At 51.4% G+C, this 15,777-nt stretch overlaps 1 protein-coding gene across 2 annotated transcripts in view; it reads left to right on the top strand.

Annotated features, from left to right (window-relative positions):
• The first annotated feature begins 136 nt into the window (after positions 1–136).
• Positions 137–15,777, top strand: part of LOC144134896 (epoxide hydrolase 2-like) — a 47,124-nt gene continuing 31,483 nt past the window's right edge. Inside the window, exon 1 of one of the 2 annotated variants that reach the window (XM_077667702.1) lies at positions 137–335. The gene's annotated coding sequence lies outside the window, so the exon portion shown is untranslated. The remainder of the gene's footprint in view (positions 336–15,777) is intronic. The other variant, XM_077667703.1, reaches the window with a different exon arrangement.

Here is a 15,777-nt window from a genome sequence, read left to right as displayed (position 1 = left end):
CTGTGCGAAGGAAAACACAGACGTGAACAGCACTGGCAGGACAATGGTATAAGGTAGTGGTCGATCGTTCAAAAGTCTTTCGATTCTTTTCTCTCCTCACGGATGGCAGGGAACCTTTGGCATTAGGATTGATATTTCTAGCAATTTTAGGATCATGGTGGCATGGAAGTGCTCTGTGCTTTGCACAAATATTTTGCTGTTCCTCGCTCACTGCCAGCTGGACATGACAGCTGTTCCGCTGCATGTTTTAAGGGTTGCGGTTGTTCCTAGTATATAAGCAACAGCCTTCGGAAGAATACACAGGGCCTGCCTGCTGATAAAGGAGCTACCACTGAGTAAGTGCCCGGCTGTCTTTTAGAATACTTTAAAGCGGCATGATGGGCTTATGCTTGGTGGCAGGCATTACCGTAAATTTTAGTGAAGCTTACAAATTTCTTGCAGGAATTTCAATGCGTTTTTTTGGGTTAGTGGAAAAACTTGATTTTTTAGTAATTTTCTCTCCAATTTAATACACCGCTCACGCCAACGAGATTGCCGAGAAAGTTGCAGCGTGCGTGGATCCAACTATACCTGTATATATACAGTTTATTTGAGGTAATCGGCAGCGTTCAACATCGTTGTCACGACAAATTCACTTGCCTCGTTTGTCGATGCACTTACAATGGGCAAGTGGGTGCTTTCAAACCGGTAGTGCACGTTCGCCATGCGCTGACGAAGAGCCAAATAACCACACTTTGCTGGAGTGCGGGTAATTTACTGCTACATTATATGACACCGTGGCGAGTGAGCTCTAATAATCAAGTCATAAACTGTTACAATGTTGTATTTGCCTCTAAAGGCAGTATAAGGAGGTCGATGGCTAAGATGCACTGTGATTCAAACCTTTCTATTGTTGTTGCTGTCTATTCACGAAAAGAACGCCGTCGACATATAAAAGGATATACTAAAAACCTCTCAAATACCAGCTTAATCGAGCGTGAAGTGTATGCACCCGTCATTATGATATCGTCATGCTGACCAGGCTCGCGAAAATTTTCGGAAAGATGCAGTATAATGCTCTTGAAAGGCGAAAGGTGGCTTCTGTTTTAAACATGGCTTCTGTTTTAAAAACAAAAAAGGCTTCGACTAACTCCAAACAGTTTAAATCTTTGTGTCTGAACGTAACATTCCTTTCGTCAAACGACGGTTCGCACTTGTGCTGCAAGCTGTGCGTACTTAGATATGACGGTGCCACGTGGCCAGGAGTATTTTGGTGCCCTCGGTGGCAGTGATTTACGCATCGCCTTGATTTAACTGCCACAGCAAAGAAAACTACATTAAACTACAATTATGACAGGCTACAGAACCCTTTTTATGCTGAACAATGCTGGGATGCATCTACGTCTGTAAATGGCGCGACGCCTTCCAACAGGGATGTCGTCGCCTTCGCGAGTACCTAGCATTCTTCTGTTCGAGTGAACGTTCATTTGAACGTTGGCACCTAGGCTGCGTTTCTTGTGCCTGTTGTCCACATTATTCTCGCGTCACGAACAACAATCACCTCTCAACTGGAGTAGTGATTTTTCTATCTGGTTTCGTCTTTTACTTATGCTTGCAATTACTTCCTCGGACAGCGTTTTTAAGTTTGCCATTGCCTTGACAAAAGTCAATCGCAAGTTTCCACCGGCTACCATCATGCATATGTCGTTTCAACATCGACGGAAACGGACTTGCGTCATTATTTTTTAAATTTGACACTGAAGCCAGAAAAACCATGCACTTTTTGAGTACCTACCTTTATCTATTGCGCATTATATAACCGGTCGAGTATAATGCGGGGTCACCTTCGTCATTTTGAAGATAAGGTGGATCTTCTCAAGCGAATATAGCTAGTGCGAGAATTACCAATTGTGCGTACCATTACCTCCACCCACAGCACGACGTCCAACGGGTCCGTAACGCATCTTCCTGGTTTGCAGCACATGTTTTCGTACGGAGCAGCACTCCCGTCATACCCTCTGCCTCTGCTTGAAAGTTGTGGCCCTTGGTATCAAGCACAGTTGCATCTCACACTCGGCAATGCACTCCAGTGTGACACAAATACGCTTCTAGAGGCAGTAAGCCCGTAATAGCTGCGAACAGTGCGACTGGAGATTTTGTGCAACACCTCAATGACTTGGTGAGCTTGCAGTTCAAAGGTTGCTTTGTCCAGTTACTAATGCCTGGGAGACTGGACGCGGGTACTGAGAATCGCTGATCGTTTCCTTAAAGACAGCACTAGGGTGATTTACAATATTAAATCAACTTGGTAAGAAGGGGCACTAGCTCCATACCACAGCTCCAGATGCGGTACTTCTATTATCAATCGATGTTGAGCGCCAAATATGAACTTCTGCATTTGGGTCCACTTCCGAAATTGACTATCGTGAGTGGCGGTTTTCTCTTTTAAAGAATGTTCCCGTTTAATGTCACTCATGCGTGGTGGATGCAATGGACAGTCAGTAGCTTGCTCGGCTAAGGGCCACATACAGTCACGAAAAGTACCGCGTCTTGTATTCCGGCGTTCAAAAGGAGGGTTGGTTCACGTGCGGCTCATAGCTAATGCAGTCCTAAGTTCGTTTCGAAAATAATAACATGATTTCATACGCCGTTGGCAGAATTGCCGTAGAACAGCTTCGTGGAATGCTTAGCGAAATTTCCTGACAATGATTTTCCAGAGCTGCTTAAAATAGCTAGCTCCACCGAGGCCGAGGCTGCAAAAACAAACGGACTTGGTATGCCCTTAAGGGATTCTAGGTAAGTGTGCACAAATTCGAGCGAAATTAGCGTTGTGTTTTTGATGACAGTGGATAGTGCCCCTATAGTTCTGGCAACTGCAGTTTCCCTTCTCTCACTAGCCTTTAATCGTTATACTCTAGCTCCATCCATCACGATCATCAGTATTCTACAGGTGCTGTAAAGGGACACTAAAGGGGAATATCAAACTAAGCAAGATGTATAGACTATTCCTGGAGATCACAATCCTGAACCCTTTCCACATTCAAACCACTTGGGAAGGAAAGTGGTACGGTTTCAACGTAGCTAAGCCAAGCAGGCGTGCGAAAGCATGTGTCTACCCTGGTTGGCTGATGGTTTTGCTTTGCTCGGTCGCTGGCACGTCTGAAGACGAATTAGTTCAACAGTAATGTTAACTGCTGAATACGACGACGTGCAATGCACAGCGCGAGTGCATGCTGTAGTTTAACACGGGGTGCGTTCGGCTCCATAATGCATAGTGAATAGCGAGCATAGTGCTCTCTTGCACAAGCGAGTAAAGCTATCTGTTCGCGCCGCAGCGGGCTCGAAAGCCAGTCGTGGCAATTTTTATTTTATTAATGCGAAAGCATTACTAGGTTAGGTCGGCGGAAACGTGTTCGCAAAAGTGTTCGCAAAATATGGAAGCCCGCGCGGCGGCTCAGTGGTTGGGGCGCTGAGCTACTGAGCCGGAGTACCCGGGTTCGATCTCGATCGCAGCGGCCGCATTTCGATGGAGGCGAAACACAAAGGCGCTCGCGTGCTGTGCGATGTCAGTGCACGTTAAATATCTCCAGGTGGTCGAAATTATTCCGGAGCCGCGATGTGAGGAGACGCATCAAAGTGTACCCCATTCCACGCAATATGCATCCCGCAATAACATCGAAAGGAGAAAAGCAAGAGGGGAAACCCTGCAGAAGAAATGGGACGAGCAACCTGACATCCTTTACGTGGACGCCGCAGGACCAAACAATGGAGTGATGACTTTTGTGGTCTCAACGCCTTCAGGATCGATGGCGAACTGCGCCTCAATAAAATCCAACCCCACACGCAGAGGAAGCAGCTATTGCATTAGCTGTAGCATCTAAACCCAACGCCGTTGTTCTCACCGGTTCCCAGAACTCCTGCCGCAACTTCAATAACGGATTAATTCTCACAGGTCAGGGTTGTCATTGCTGATTAAGCATCCACTCAGCCAAGCCTCAGTCATCTGGATTTCCGGTCACTTGGAACTACCAGGAGGAAACGAAGCCGCTCACAGGCCTGCCCGAGCTCTTCCATACCGAGCGTCTCCCCTGATGACCATGAATGGTGCTGCGACCTAATAGCTTTAGCAGTGTATGCTGACCATCTTGCGCGCTACAGAACAGTCCGGAAAGGAGTACCCAACACCACATATATCCCTCAATAAGTTAGAAGCGAACACCCTTGGACACTGCAAACCAACACATACCAAATCCCAGCTAAGTTGCACCAGTGGTACCCCACCTATACTCTCCGCAATGCCCACACTGTGGAGAGGTAGCTAACCTCTGCCACATGGTGTAGACATGCCAATTTAATCCCATAATTTAGCCCATTCCAAACCCCTCAGAGGAGCAGTGGGAGGCTATAATGCTCATTGATGATCCTGGCCGTCAGTACTGGCTGGTGGGGAGGGACAGCGCAGCAGCAATAACCAGTGGACTACCGGACTAGGCGGCCCACCCACATGTTCTAAGACTATTCGGTATATAAAGTTGTTTTCAATCAATCAATATTCCGGAGCCCTCCAATACGCCACGTCTTTCTTCCTTTGTTTTCTCAGTCCCTCCTTTACCCCTCCCCTTACGGCGTGGTTCACATGTTCGCCGAGATGCGAGACAGATAGTGCGCATTTCCTTTCCCAAAAAATCAACTTTTCAAAATGTAAAGGCGGGATTGAGGTGTTCACCGAGATGTTGAGATCTGACAGGTACTGCGCCCCTTCCTGTCGTCAAAACTTTCGTTTCCTAAACCCACATGCTTTCGGGGTGTTGAGATATTCACAGAGGTGTCAAGATCTGAGAGCTACTGCGCCCTATCCATTCGTCAAAAACGTTTCCTTCCATCGAAACACATGCTTTCGGATTCCTCCACTTGAGAAGACCTAAGTGCCGTCAGTTTTTATTTATTTAGGCTGAAAATGTGAATTAAAGGTCAGGCTTCACCAGTGAAACGCCTTTTGCAGCTGTGGTCGTGAGGTAAAGGAATTAGCAGTTAGATCATTTTTGTATTCCTTTGCATTGAAGCTCACCGACAAATCAGAAGCGTCCTTTGAAAAAACGGAAGCGGCCGAAAACCGAGGCGAGACGCGAAAGGCGCCCGTGTGCTGTAAGATGACAGGGCACGTTAATGATCCCCAGGTGGCCGAAATTAATCCGCTGACTTTCACTACGGCATATCTTTCATCTTTCACTCCCTCTTTTATACTTTTACTTACGTGGTGGTGGTGGTGGCGGTGGTGAAAACATTTGTTAAGAAGGGACCCAAGGCATGTTTTGATCCGCCCCTAAGGAACTGATCCTTAGAAGCACAAGGTGGAGGTCCCTAATTTGGGACACCAATGGCGGTGGCCGCCGCCCGGGCGCGCCCGATTAAGGCTTGTTGGGCCTGCGAGTCGTGGCAGCCGAGAAGGGTCGCCTACCAATCTTCCCGGGTTGGGTTGGGGACGGAGGGAACAGCCGAGTTGGAGGGCCGGGCCCACGCCATGTGATAGGTGTCAGAAGACACCGCTCTAGAGCGCGGGCAGCTGCCGTTAAAGGAGGGTAAAAATATTTTAGTGCACAGCAATGTATTGGTGAGAAGGCGGAGAAGGAGGCGCTGATCCGCCTTCGTGAGGCCTTTACATGGGCGAGGGTAAAGGCGATGAATATCTTGATACTAGGTTGTAGCATTTTTGACGGTATATACTGGATTAAAATCGGGTTTCTAATCCTGTGGGGAGGAGAAAACAGCCCGGTGAGAGAGCGAGCGGGCGGTTGTGTCTGCTGCCTCGTTTCCTGTCAACCCCTGATGAGCAGGGGCCTATATTAGGTAACGGTGTGCGGAGCCCGTATCCCGTATGCAATTTTGGCAGATTCGATAGGCTACAGAGGAAGTGCAGCCTTGTTCGACGTTCCAACAGGCGCCTCGCGAGTCGGTGATTATGTATTTTGACTAGGAATGTGAGGACGCGAGAGCAATCGTGACCTCTTCTGCTTGTGTTGCACTGCGGGCTTTGAAGGTAATACCGTTAACTGTGTTGCTGCTGTGAACTACCGAGACCGTGTACCATCCCCCGTGGTGAGGGCGAGAGGCTTCCATGTAGTATACACCAGCTTTGCTGCCATATTGTCGGGCAAGGCCTTCCGCTCGTGCAAGGCGCCGACCATTATCGTTTTCGTGCGACATGTTGGCCGGAAGGGTCGCACATGGAGGGCACGTCTCCACAGTTCTGGGATGTCAAACCTGTCTTTAATGGGAGTAGGGTGTTGGATATGGAGTCGAGCAAGAAGGCGGCGACCCGACTCCGTTTGTGACAAGCGCGAGTACTGGTTCGTAAGGTGCTCCTCACGGAGCTCCCAGAAAGTAATCACCACCCTAAGGGCCATAAGCCGGCTGTATGAAGTAGTGATGAGGAGGTCAAGGGCACGTTTTATAATTTCGCAAAGGATGACCTCAAGCGCATTCTCCTCTTGTTTCCGTAGGTGAAGATAAGGAGTCCAACAGAGAATTCGACTGGTTACGAAGTCGTTTGCCAGCGGCAAGGCATCCTTACTTCGTAACCCCCCGCGTTTGTTAGAAACCCGGCAGACCATGCGGCCCACCTGGTTCCCCATCTAACGTAGTTTGCTCAAGCACTGCCTGGCCGTCTGTGTTTGTGGATGTAAAGTGCGAGTAACCGTATCTCATCAGTTTCGCGTATGGGACCAGACTCAAGAGAAACAGATATCTTAGTTGTGCACTTTTGTGAGATGCGGAGGTGCACGAATTCTGATTTTTGAGGGGAACATTGAAGACCGCAGTGGTGGGCGTAACGGTCTACTATGGTCGCCGCTGTTTGAAGGTTCGTTTCAATGCCCCGTGTGCTGCTCCGCGTGGCCCACAGAGAGATGTCATCGGCGTCCAGGGCGTGCTGCACGCCGGCGACACCTCTCCGCTGGGCTGGCAAGTGCACCATTGCCAGATTGAAGAGCAGCGGGAAAGTGCCGCGCCTTGTTCGGGTTCCCCGTGTTCCGCATTCCCTTACGGCGTAGTTCGGGTGTCCACCGATATATATGCGACAAGTACTGCGTCATTTCCTGTCTTCAAAACAATTTTTCATTTTTCCAGTCAGCTGTCAGGTTGCGAAGGTGCCGGTGCAGGCCGCCACCGTCTCCTGAAGCGCCTCTCCCCCCCCCTACCGTCACAGAAAGCTAGATGCTCTCCACTGCATCGCTTGCTGATGCGTCTCAGAGCAGCGCCGGAGTACCGTACAAGCAGGCTGCGTGGGTGAGGAAGACACTGCGTGCAGTTATGGATAGCGCCGCGAATTGAAAAACAAACTGCTTGCCTTGTTACGCGCGTATACATCGGCGACGACGACGCAGGCATGCGCTCTTCGGTTCACTTGTGCTGTCGTGAAGAAAACACGTAACCTTAAGGGATCTTGGAAAGCATGCGTTAGGCGCGCTCTAACGTATTTTATTAAACAGGACGTGTCAGGGAAAAACCGCACGCCCGTCGCTCATCAAACTGCGCTCTGTGCTGTCGAGTATTGAGTGTTTATTTACTTACTACGCAGAAAGTTTAACCGCAGGAGACTGTTGTGATTGACGCAGCTGTGGCCATTGCGATTCCTACATTCCTGAGTTGCTTCCTCTTGACTGTGAGCTGTAGTCTCCATGCTGGAGCCACGGATCTTCAACCGCAACCCCGTCAACACAACCGCGTTTGACTTCCCGAAGTCGACAGCTACCTGTGCATGCCTCTCGCACACAGGTGGGGCAAACTTTAGGCCTTTTAGGGCCGATCTTCACTTGGGTATCGTGGCGGCGGCGCTAGGCCTAACGCCTACGCCAACGTCCGGCCGGGAGTGAGTCGCCCACCCGCGGCAAGATGGCTTCGTCAAACCTACAACGTGGCTACTACCCGGACGCCATGGCCTGGTCCGAGGTTCCAGCAAATCCAGCGCCTGATAGCCCGGACTCTGCGCCCATTAAGAACTTGAAGTTATTCAAGCTAGTGGAACGCCGCTCCCGCAAGCGGAACGCTAACTCCAAGAAAGCGAACGCCACGTCGCCAGGCCGCTCAACACGGCACAACGCTGCTGCGCGCGCTGCAGCGTTTCACGGTGGGCCCCAGGGACCTGCTTGGAAACCAAAGCCGCTTCCGCGGCTTCATGCCGAAGACATCGTTATCATCCTGAAGCCCCGGGTGACCGTCGCTCTGAAGGATGTCTTTCAACATGGTGAGCTGGGAGCAGCTTTCGCGGCCTACCTGGGCACCAAGGCCGCAGAATCGCTCAGCCTGCTCCCCACATGGGAGCAAAACCTGATCGTGGCAGGCACCCGAGAGCCGCACGTCGCCGACAAGCTACTGCGGGACTTCGAACTAACAACACCGAAAGGCCAGCTCTCTATGTACGGCCACTTGAAGCTCACTGGTGACGTGTGCCGCAGCGTCATCACCGTGGCCAAGCACGAGACCAGTGAGTCCCTGCAAAACAAGATCCAGTGGCGTGCTGGAGAGCTTGCCGATATCCGCAAGCTTGGAACATCAGACGTCGCGGCGCTCACCTTCGTGGGCAAGTGGTGCCGCGATACGTTCATTACAACTGAGAAGTCACCCTTGTACGTGCAGATAAGAAAACGATCCCGGCGTGCGTGCGGTGCGGTACTGTGGGACACCGAGCGGACACATGCCCCTGCCCGGATCAAAATTGTGGCCTTTGTGGCCGTGCGGTGTCGACCGTCGACGGGGTGAAGACACCGCACGATTGCACTCCGTCCTGTGCAGTCTGTGGGCAAGCCCACGCCACCAACTCCCGGGACTGCACGGGGAAATTCAGGCAGATCAAGGTGCCCGGCCGCAAGGCTAGGCGCCCAGAGCTCCCTGGAAAACGCGACCTGGCCGGCAGCCAAGTCATCCCAATTCAGGTGCCGGTGGCGGAACGCCGCGTGGGGCTGACGCCATCGACAACAAAACGTCCTCATCATCATCCTCGGTGAAGTCACCGCCCGGGAACAAGACTACGCCCCCACCGCCACCGCCCAGCGGCAGGAACGCTGGCCACTTCTCGGCGCTCAAGACAACTGGCGCTGCCGGCGCCCGGGCATCAGCGTCTCAACACGGCAAACAACAGGTGAGCAGCTGGGCTGAGATCACCTCCTCCTCCTCCCATTCCCCCTCCTCCCCAGTTACCGTCTCCGCACTCGACGCGGAATAAAAAAACAGATCGACGTGCTCCGGGCACAGAATGAGCTTTTGCTCAACAAAATTCAAAATTTAGAATCAAAATTGGCGTCCGCCGCTCCGAGCCCGCAGAACTCGGACGCAATGGAAAGCGACGCGGAGATCTCGCCTGCCCTCGTGACAGCCATCTCCGCGATGGAGGAGCGCTTAACCTCTAAATTACGATCTATGATCGAGACCGCCATGAACCAAATCTTGACCAAGGTCACATCTGCCGTCCCCGCGGTAGTATCAAAACACATCTTGGACAACCCCCGCCTCCTCCGTCGGACGGGGTCCATTAGGGACGTATCCCGTCCTTCAAAATTCAACCGTCTGAGGACAGCTTCCCCGCTCCTTCCATCATCACCCCCTTGATGGCGCAAGTAGCTGGCTCTGGGGCAGCCAATCCCTCCTCCTCCCCCTCAAGAATTTTAAGTCATGACGAGACACCTTAATCAAAAGAGTTCCGCCATCTCCAATTCGGCCATATCAACTTCCATAACACAATGGAACTGTAGAGGCTTTAAAAACCGCACTAAGCGGGCCAATTTCCGCCTCTACCTTGAAACATTCGAGTCCCTACCAGCCGTGGTTGCCCTCCAGGAGTCAGGCCTGGGCGCCACACTTTCAAATTACACGACGTTCCAACAGGATCCCGCGTCATGTCTTCTCGTTCACAAAGCCTACACAGCCAACTTAGTGGATCTCGACCTCAAGCTCGAGTATTCCTATGTAATGGTGACTATCCTACCACTCCGCCGCAGGGACCCGCCGTTGCATATACTCAACGTGTACTGCTCTCCCAAACTAAAGCGAGTGACTTTTGCGGACCTCTTTAGCCGCGCGCTAAGAGTAGCGGGCCGCGATCCCCTGCTTATTGTGGGCGACTTTAACGCTCCCAGTCAGCAATGGGGGTATCGCAAGGAGGAGTCACGCGGGCGTAAGCTGGCGGAGCTTGCGTCCACGTTGGGCCTCACCCTCCACACAGACCCTGTGCACCCAACCCGGCTAGGAAATTCCGTGACACGGGATACGTGTCCGGACTTAACCTTCACTCGCAACATACAACACGCAGACTGGCTCAACACCGAGGAGACCCTCGGTAGCGACCACTGCATCATTAACACTACACTACGCACACGCCCCCTCAAGCGTCCCATAACACAAGCCCGTATCCCAGATTGGACGAAATTCAGGAAAAGTTTTAACTCACTTGATAATACACCCATTTCCGCGCAAGGCTACACAGCATGGTCTCAACAGCTGCTGGTAAACCTTTCCTCGCATGAAACATACATCCAGCTCTCAGAGGCGGTCACGGACGTGGATAACCACCTTCTACACCTCTGGGAAGCCCGTCGAAGCCTCGTCCGCTGTTGGCGACGCCAAAAACACAATAGAAAGCTTAAAGCTCGAATTGCCGAGCTTACCCAGAAAGCGGCAGAGTACGTGGCCCAACTCGCCGACTCCAACTGGGTAGATAGATGCAACACGGCCGCGCGACAAATGTCCAGCCGGAACACGTGGCGTCTCTTTCGAGCCCTAATCGACCCAACTCAAACACGAACCGAAACACAAAAGCATTTGCAGCGAGCCATGCACGCTTTTCCCGGCAACACGACTCAACTGGCACAGAAACTTCGGGACCAGTATCTGTGTACAGCCCAAGACCCCCGTGGATCTGCGTACTCTTATGCAGGCAGAGAGAACACGGAGCTGGATCAACCTTTCCAGCTCCATGATCTGCGGGCGGCTCTCGCCAAAATGAAACGGGGCAGTGCGCCAGGACGGGATAAGGTCACCGTCAAGTTTTTGACGAACCTGCCCGACTTGGCATACCAGTCCCTCCTGGAATACGTCAATGCGATTTGGCGCGGGGACACCCCCCTGCCAATCGAATGGAAAACGGCTTTGGTTACTTTTATTCCTAAAGCTGGCAAACCAATTGACACAGATAACCTCCCACCCATCTCTCTCACCTCATGTGTGGGCAAACTAATGGAGACGATGGTGCGGAATCGGTTATCTACATATCTTGAACACAAACATGTCTTTGCGAGCACCATGTTCGGATTCCGCCCACACTGATCCGCACAGGATGTCCTCCTGCAACTCAATCGGGAAGTCCTTGACCCCTTCGAATGCCCCCATAATGACCGGGTAGTACTCGCCTTGGATCTTAAAGGGGCATTTGACAATGTAACACATGAGATCATACTCACTAACCTAAGTCACACCGACTGTGGCCTCAACACATTCCGATACATAAGCCAATTTTTAATGGATCGTCATTCCTACATTCGAATTCAAGATAGAGAGCATGGTCCTTACCTACTCGGCACGCGGGGAACCCCTCAAGGCGCGGTACTTTCCCCGCTGCTCTTCAATCTGGCCATGATGCACCTGCCGGCCCAGCTGGGTGGTGTCGCCGGCGTGCAGCACGCCCTGTACGCCGATGACATCACTCTGTGGGCCACACAGGGGCAGCACAGGGGACATTGAAACCAGCCTGCAAACTGCGGCGACGATAGTAGACCGCTACGCCCGCCGGTGCGGTCTTCAATGTTCCCCTCAAAAATCGGAATTTGTGCACCTCCGCCCCTCACAGAAGTGCACAACTAAAATATCTCTTTCTCTCGAGAGTGGTTTCATACGCGAAAGTGATGAGATACGGGTACTCGGACTCTACATCCACAAACACAGGCGGCCAGACACTACATTGGCCAAACTCCGTAAGGTGGGGGACCAGGTGGGCCGCATGGTCCGCCGGGTTTCCAACAAACGCGGAGGGTTACGAAGTAAGGATGCCTTGCGGCTGGCAAACGCCTTCGTAACTAGTTGAATTCTCTATTCGACTCCTTATCTCCACCTACGGAAACAAGAGGAGGACGCCCTTGAGGTCATCCTTCGCAAAATTGTTAAACGTGCCCTTGACCTCCCCATCACTACTTCAAACAGCCGGCTTATGGCCCTTAGGGGGGTGAATACTTTCCGGGAGCTCCGGGAGGCGCACCTTACAAACCAGTACACGCGTTTGTCGCTAACGGAGTCGGGTCGCCGCCTTCTTGCTCGACTCCATATCCAACACACCCCTCCAATGGAAGACAGGTTTCACATCCCGGAACTGTGGAGACGTGCGCTCCACGAGCGGCCTCTTCCAGCAAACATGTCACATGAAGACCATAATGGTCGGCGCCTGGCACGAGCGGAAGCGCTAGCCCTATATTATGGCAACAAAACAGGTGTATACTACGTGGACGCTTCCGGCCCTCACCTCGGGGGATGGTACACGGCTGCGGTAGTTCACAACAGCAACACAGTTAACGGCCTCACTTTCAGAGCCCGCAGTGCAACACAAGCAGAAGAGGTCGCGATTGCTCTCGCGGCCTCACATTCCAATTCAAAATACATAATCACCGACTCGCGAGGGGCCTGTCGGAACGTCGAACAAGGCTGCACTCCCTTCCTAGCCTATCGAATATACCAAAATTGCATACGGGATACGGACCCCGCACACCGTCACCTCATATGGGCCCCTGCTCATCAGGGATTGGCAGGAAACGAGGCAGCAGACGCAGCCGCCCGCGCGCTCTCTCACCGTGCTGTTTTCTCCTCCCCACCTGATCAGGAACCCGATGTTAATCCGGTCTATACGTTCAAAAATATCGCAACCTACTATCAAGATAGCCATCGCATTTACCCTAGCCCCTGTAAAGGCCTCAAGAAGGCGGATGAGCGGCTCCTTCTCCTCCTCTTCACCAATACATTGCTGTGCCCGGCAGCCCTAAAACATTTCGACCCCTCCTTTAGCGGCAACTGCCCGCACTGTAGCGCGGTGTCTTCGGACACCTATCACATGGTGTGGGCCTGCCCCTCCAACCCGGCCATTCCCCCCAACCTCAACCCAACCCGGGAGGACTGGATGGCGACCCTGCTCGGCTGCCACGACTTACAGGCCCAACAAGCCTTAGTCGGGCGCGCCCGGGCGGCGGCTACCGCCACTGGGGTCCCGAACTAGGGACCTCCACCTAGTGTTTGTAAAGATCGTTCCCTTACGGGCTGATCCAAACACCTCCTGTCCGTTCTGAATAAATGTTTTCACCACCACCACCCCCATGCTGCCTTTCTCGGCATGAAATTGAAAATTAGTTTTTGAGGAAAGGAAATGGTGCAGTATTTGTCTCACATATCGGCGGACACCTGAGCCGCGCCGTAAGGGAAGAGATAAAGGAAGGACTGAGAGAAAAAATGAGCAAGAGGTGCCGTTGTGAAGGGCTCCAGGGATAATTTCCAACACCTTGGGATCTTTAACCTGCACTGACATCGCACAGCACACGCGTGGCTTTACGTTTTCGCCAATATCAAAGTGTAGTCGGCATGGAGCACGCACGTTATCTTGACGAAGAAACATAAGCTGGAATTTTGTTCTCGTGGAAGTGCGTGTGCCGTTTTTCTCAATTTAGCTGCATACCACCTCTGTATAGTACAGCTTCATCGTTGAGAACGAGCTCTCACATGAAAGGCACGAGCATCAAGCCGGCGTCTGAAGCACTGCTTGTAAGTTGACCCACGCTAGGAAACTTTTTTTCTGTACTGAACGAGATGAGATTTGAGGGCAGATGCAGTGATACTTTTCAGAATATCTCATAGCTTGTACGCCTATCCACTGCGCAGGAAACATGGATGACCACGCACTCGAATCGCATTTCACCGTTGACGCGCAAGCATACTCCTGTCAGTATGAGCGCGTATTGAAAAAAAAAAATCTCCGCCACACTGCCTCAGTGTTAGACTTAAGAGCAATAGCTACGGGAACATCCAGTGTTTACATCGGTGTGCTCAGCAAACGTGGGGAACAAATTCTAACGTCCACAGATGTTTCCTTTCCGGAAAAATCCTTTCGAAAACTCAAGCAGCGCCATCGACCTCATGAGTTTTGCACTACTATTGCGATTTACAGCCACCTTCACTACATCTGGTATATTTCCTGGTTACATCAGTTAACACATTTTAAAATCACAACACAAAGAATCGTTTGACACCATCCGGAACCTCCTGCGACAAATTGCTCGGCCGTAATGGCCGTCTGAATGTATTCGGGATGCACGGGTTGGAGGCCGAAAAGTCGTCGGTGCGTATCTCGCACCGACGACTGATGCGAGTAATGATTGCCGCTGCGCCGGCTCAGTAATTATGGCGCTCGGCTGCTGTCCCGAAAGTCGCGGCTTCGATCCCGGCAGCGGAGGCCGAATTTTGATGGAGGCGAAATTCTAGAGGCGCGTGTAATGTACGATGTCAATACACGTTAAAGAACTCCAGGTGGTCGAAATTTTCGGACCTCTCCACTACGGCGCCCCTCATATACCTTCAGACACTTTGGGACGTTGAACCTCCATAAACTATCAATTAGTAATTTTATCCTGAAGAACACGCAATGTTATTTGACACCACTTCGAACATTCTGAATCAATCGGGCGGCCACCAAATTTGATGCAAAAGGTGATCACGGGAGGGGGGGGGGGGAGAGTGGAGAAGTCACTTTGGTGGCTGCTATACTGACACATATATAACAGATCGCAAGTATAGGTATCAATTGAGGCGCCACGCGCCCACTGTTCCTATGTGATATAGTGTGGTCACATGGTAGCTGCTCCGGTGAGTTTCACCTTCATTGGAGACATACGCGTCCTTGACCAACGTTAGTAAGAGCTAATGCTCTTAATAAAGGTTCACTAGCGTTTGATGTTTCTGCATTGCGTCGGCTACTGAGGCGCACCTTAGCCTGGCCTTCACGCTTGCTGGTGTGTCGTCATACACCCAAACGAATGACACGCCCCCAAATGCAGCTTTCTATAGCAGGTGGCAGCATGATCTTGTGTCATAGAGTGCTTAAAACGGCGACATCCGTGAGCGCTGGAAGGCTGCAATTCAAGAGTCAACCTATATCGTGTATATGTCGAGTTTTTGCCTCAATATTTTTACAGGACCTCCGTGAGGCACTCTGGACGTAATGTGCTGAAGCATTGCATCTATGCACAGCCCTACTAATAACTGCGGAATTAGCAAAGAGAGATAGAAGGACAGAAACAATTATGAAAGACAGGAAAGTGAACAAGGCCGTGACAGTTGGCTACAGGTAGCAGGGGAACGAGTTAAAGTGAGAGAAAAAGAGGAGGATTGAACGTTCAGTTCGCAGTACAGGGCGTGTTCTTATTGTCATTTGCTCCGTAATAACAAAAGGCTCTCTCAGCAAATTCTTCAGTAAATTAATTTCAAAAGGCTTATGTGGCCGCCCACCTCCGCTTCGTTTCTTGGCAGTGCAGACGCCTCGTCTCATTCATAATTGTCTTACATGGCACAAGTGGGCAAAGTAAAAAAAAACTTGATGGCCTAGCCCTGTTAGGCGTGGATATACGTAGCGAAAGCGCGGCGACATCTGGTTCTGAGTAGTAATTATATGAAAGGCGCGCATTTACTACGTGCGCCATTAGACACGATTGAGCCTTAAGCTGTCGTGGCGGAGTGGTAGAATCTCGGCCTCAAACGCTATATGCCCTGTTTCGATTCCCA

This window comes from Amblyomma americanum, chromosome 5 (assembly GCF_052857255.1).
Source record: "Amblyomma americanum isolate KBUSLIRL-KWMA chromosome 5, ASM5285725v1, whole genome shotgun sequence".
NCBI lineage: Eukaryota > Metazoa > Arthropoda > Arachnida > Ixodida > Ixodidae > Amblyomma > Amblyomma americanum.
The sequence above is the reverse complement of the archived record's forward strand: the minus strand, read 5'-3'. Positions and strand labels throughout refer to the sequence as shown.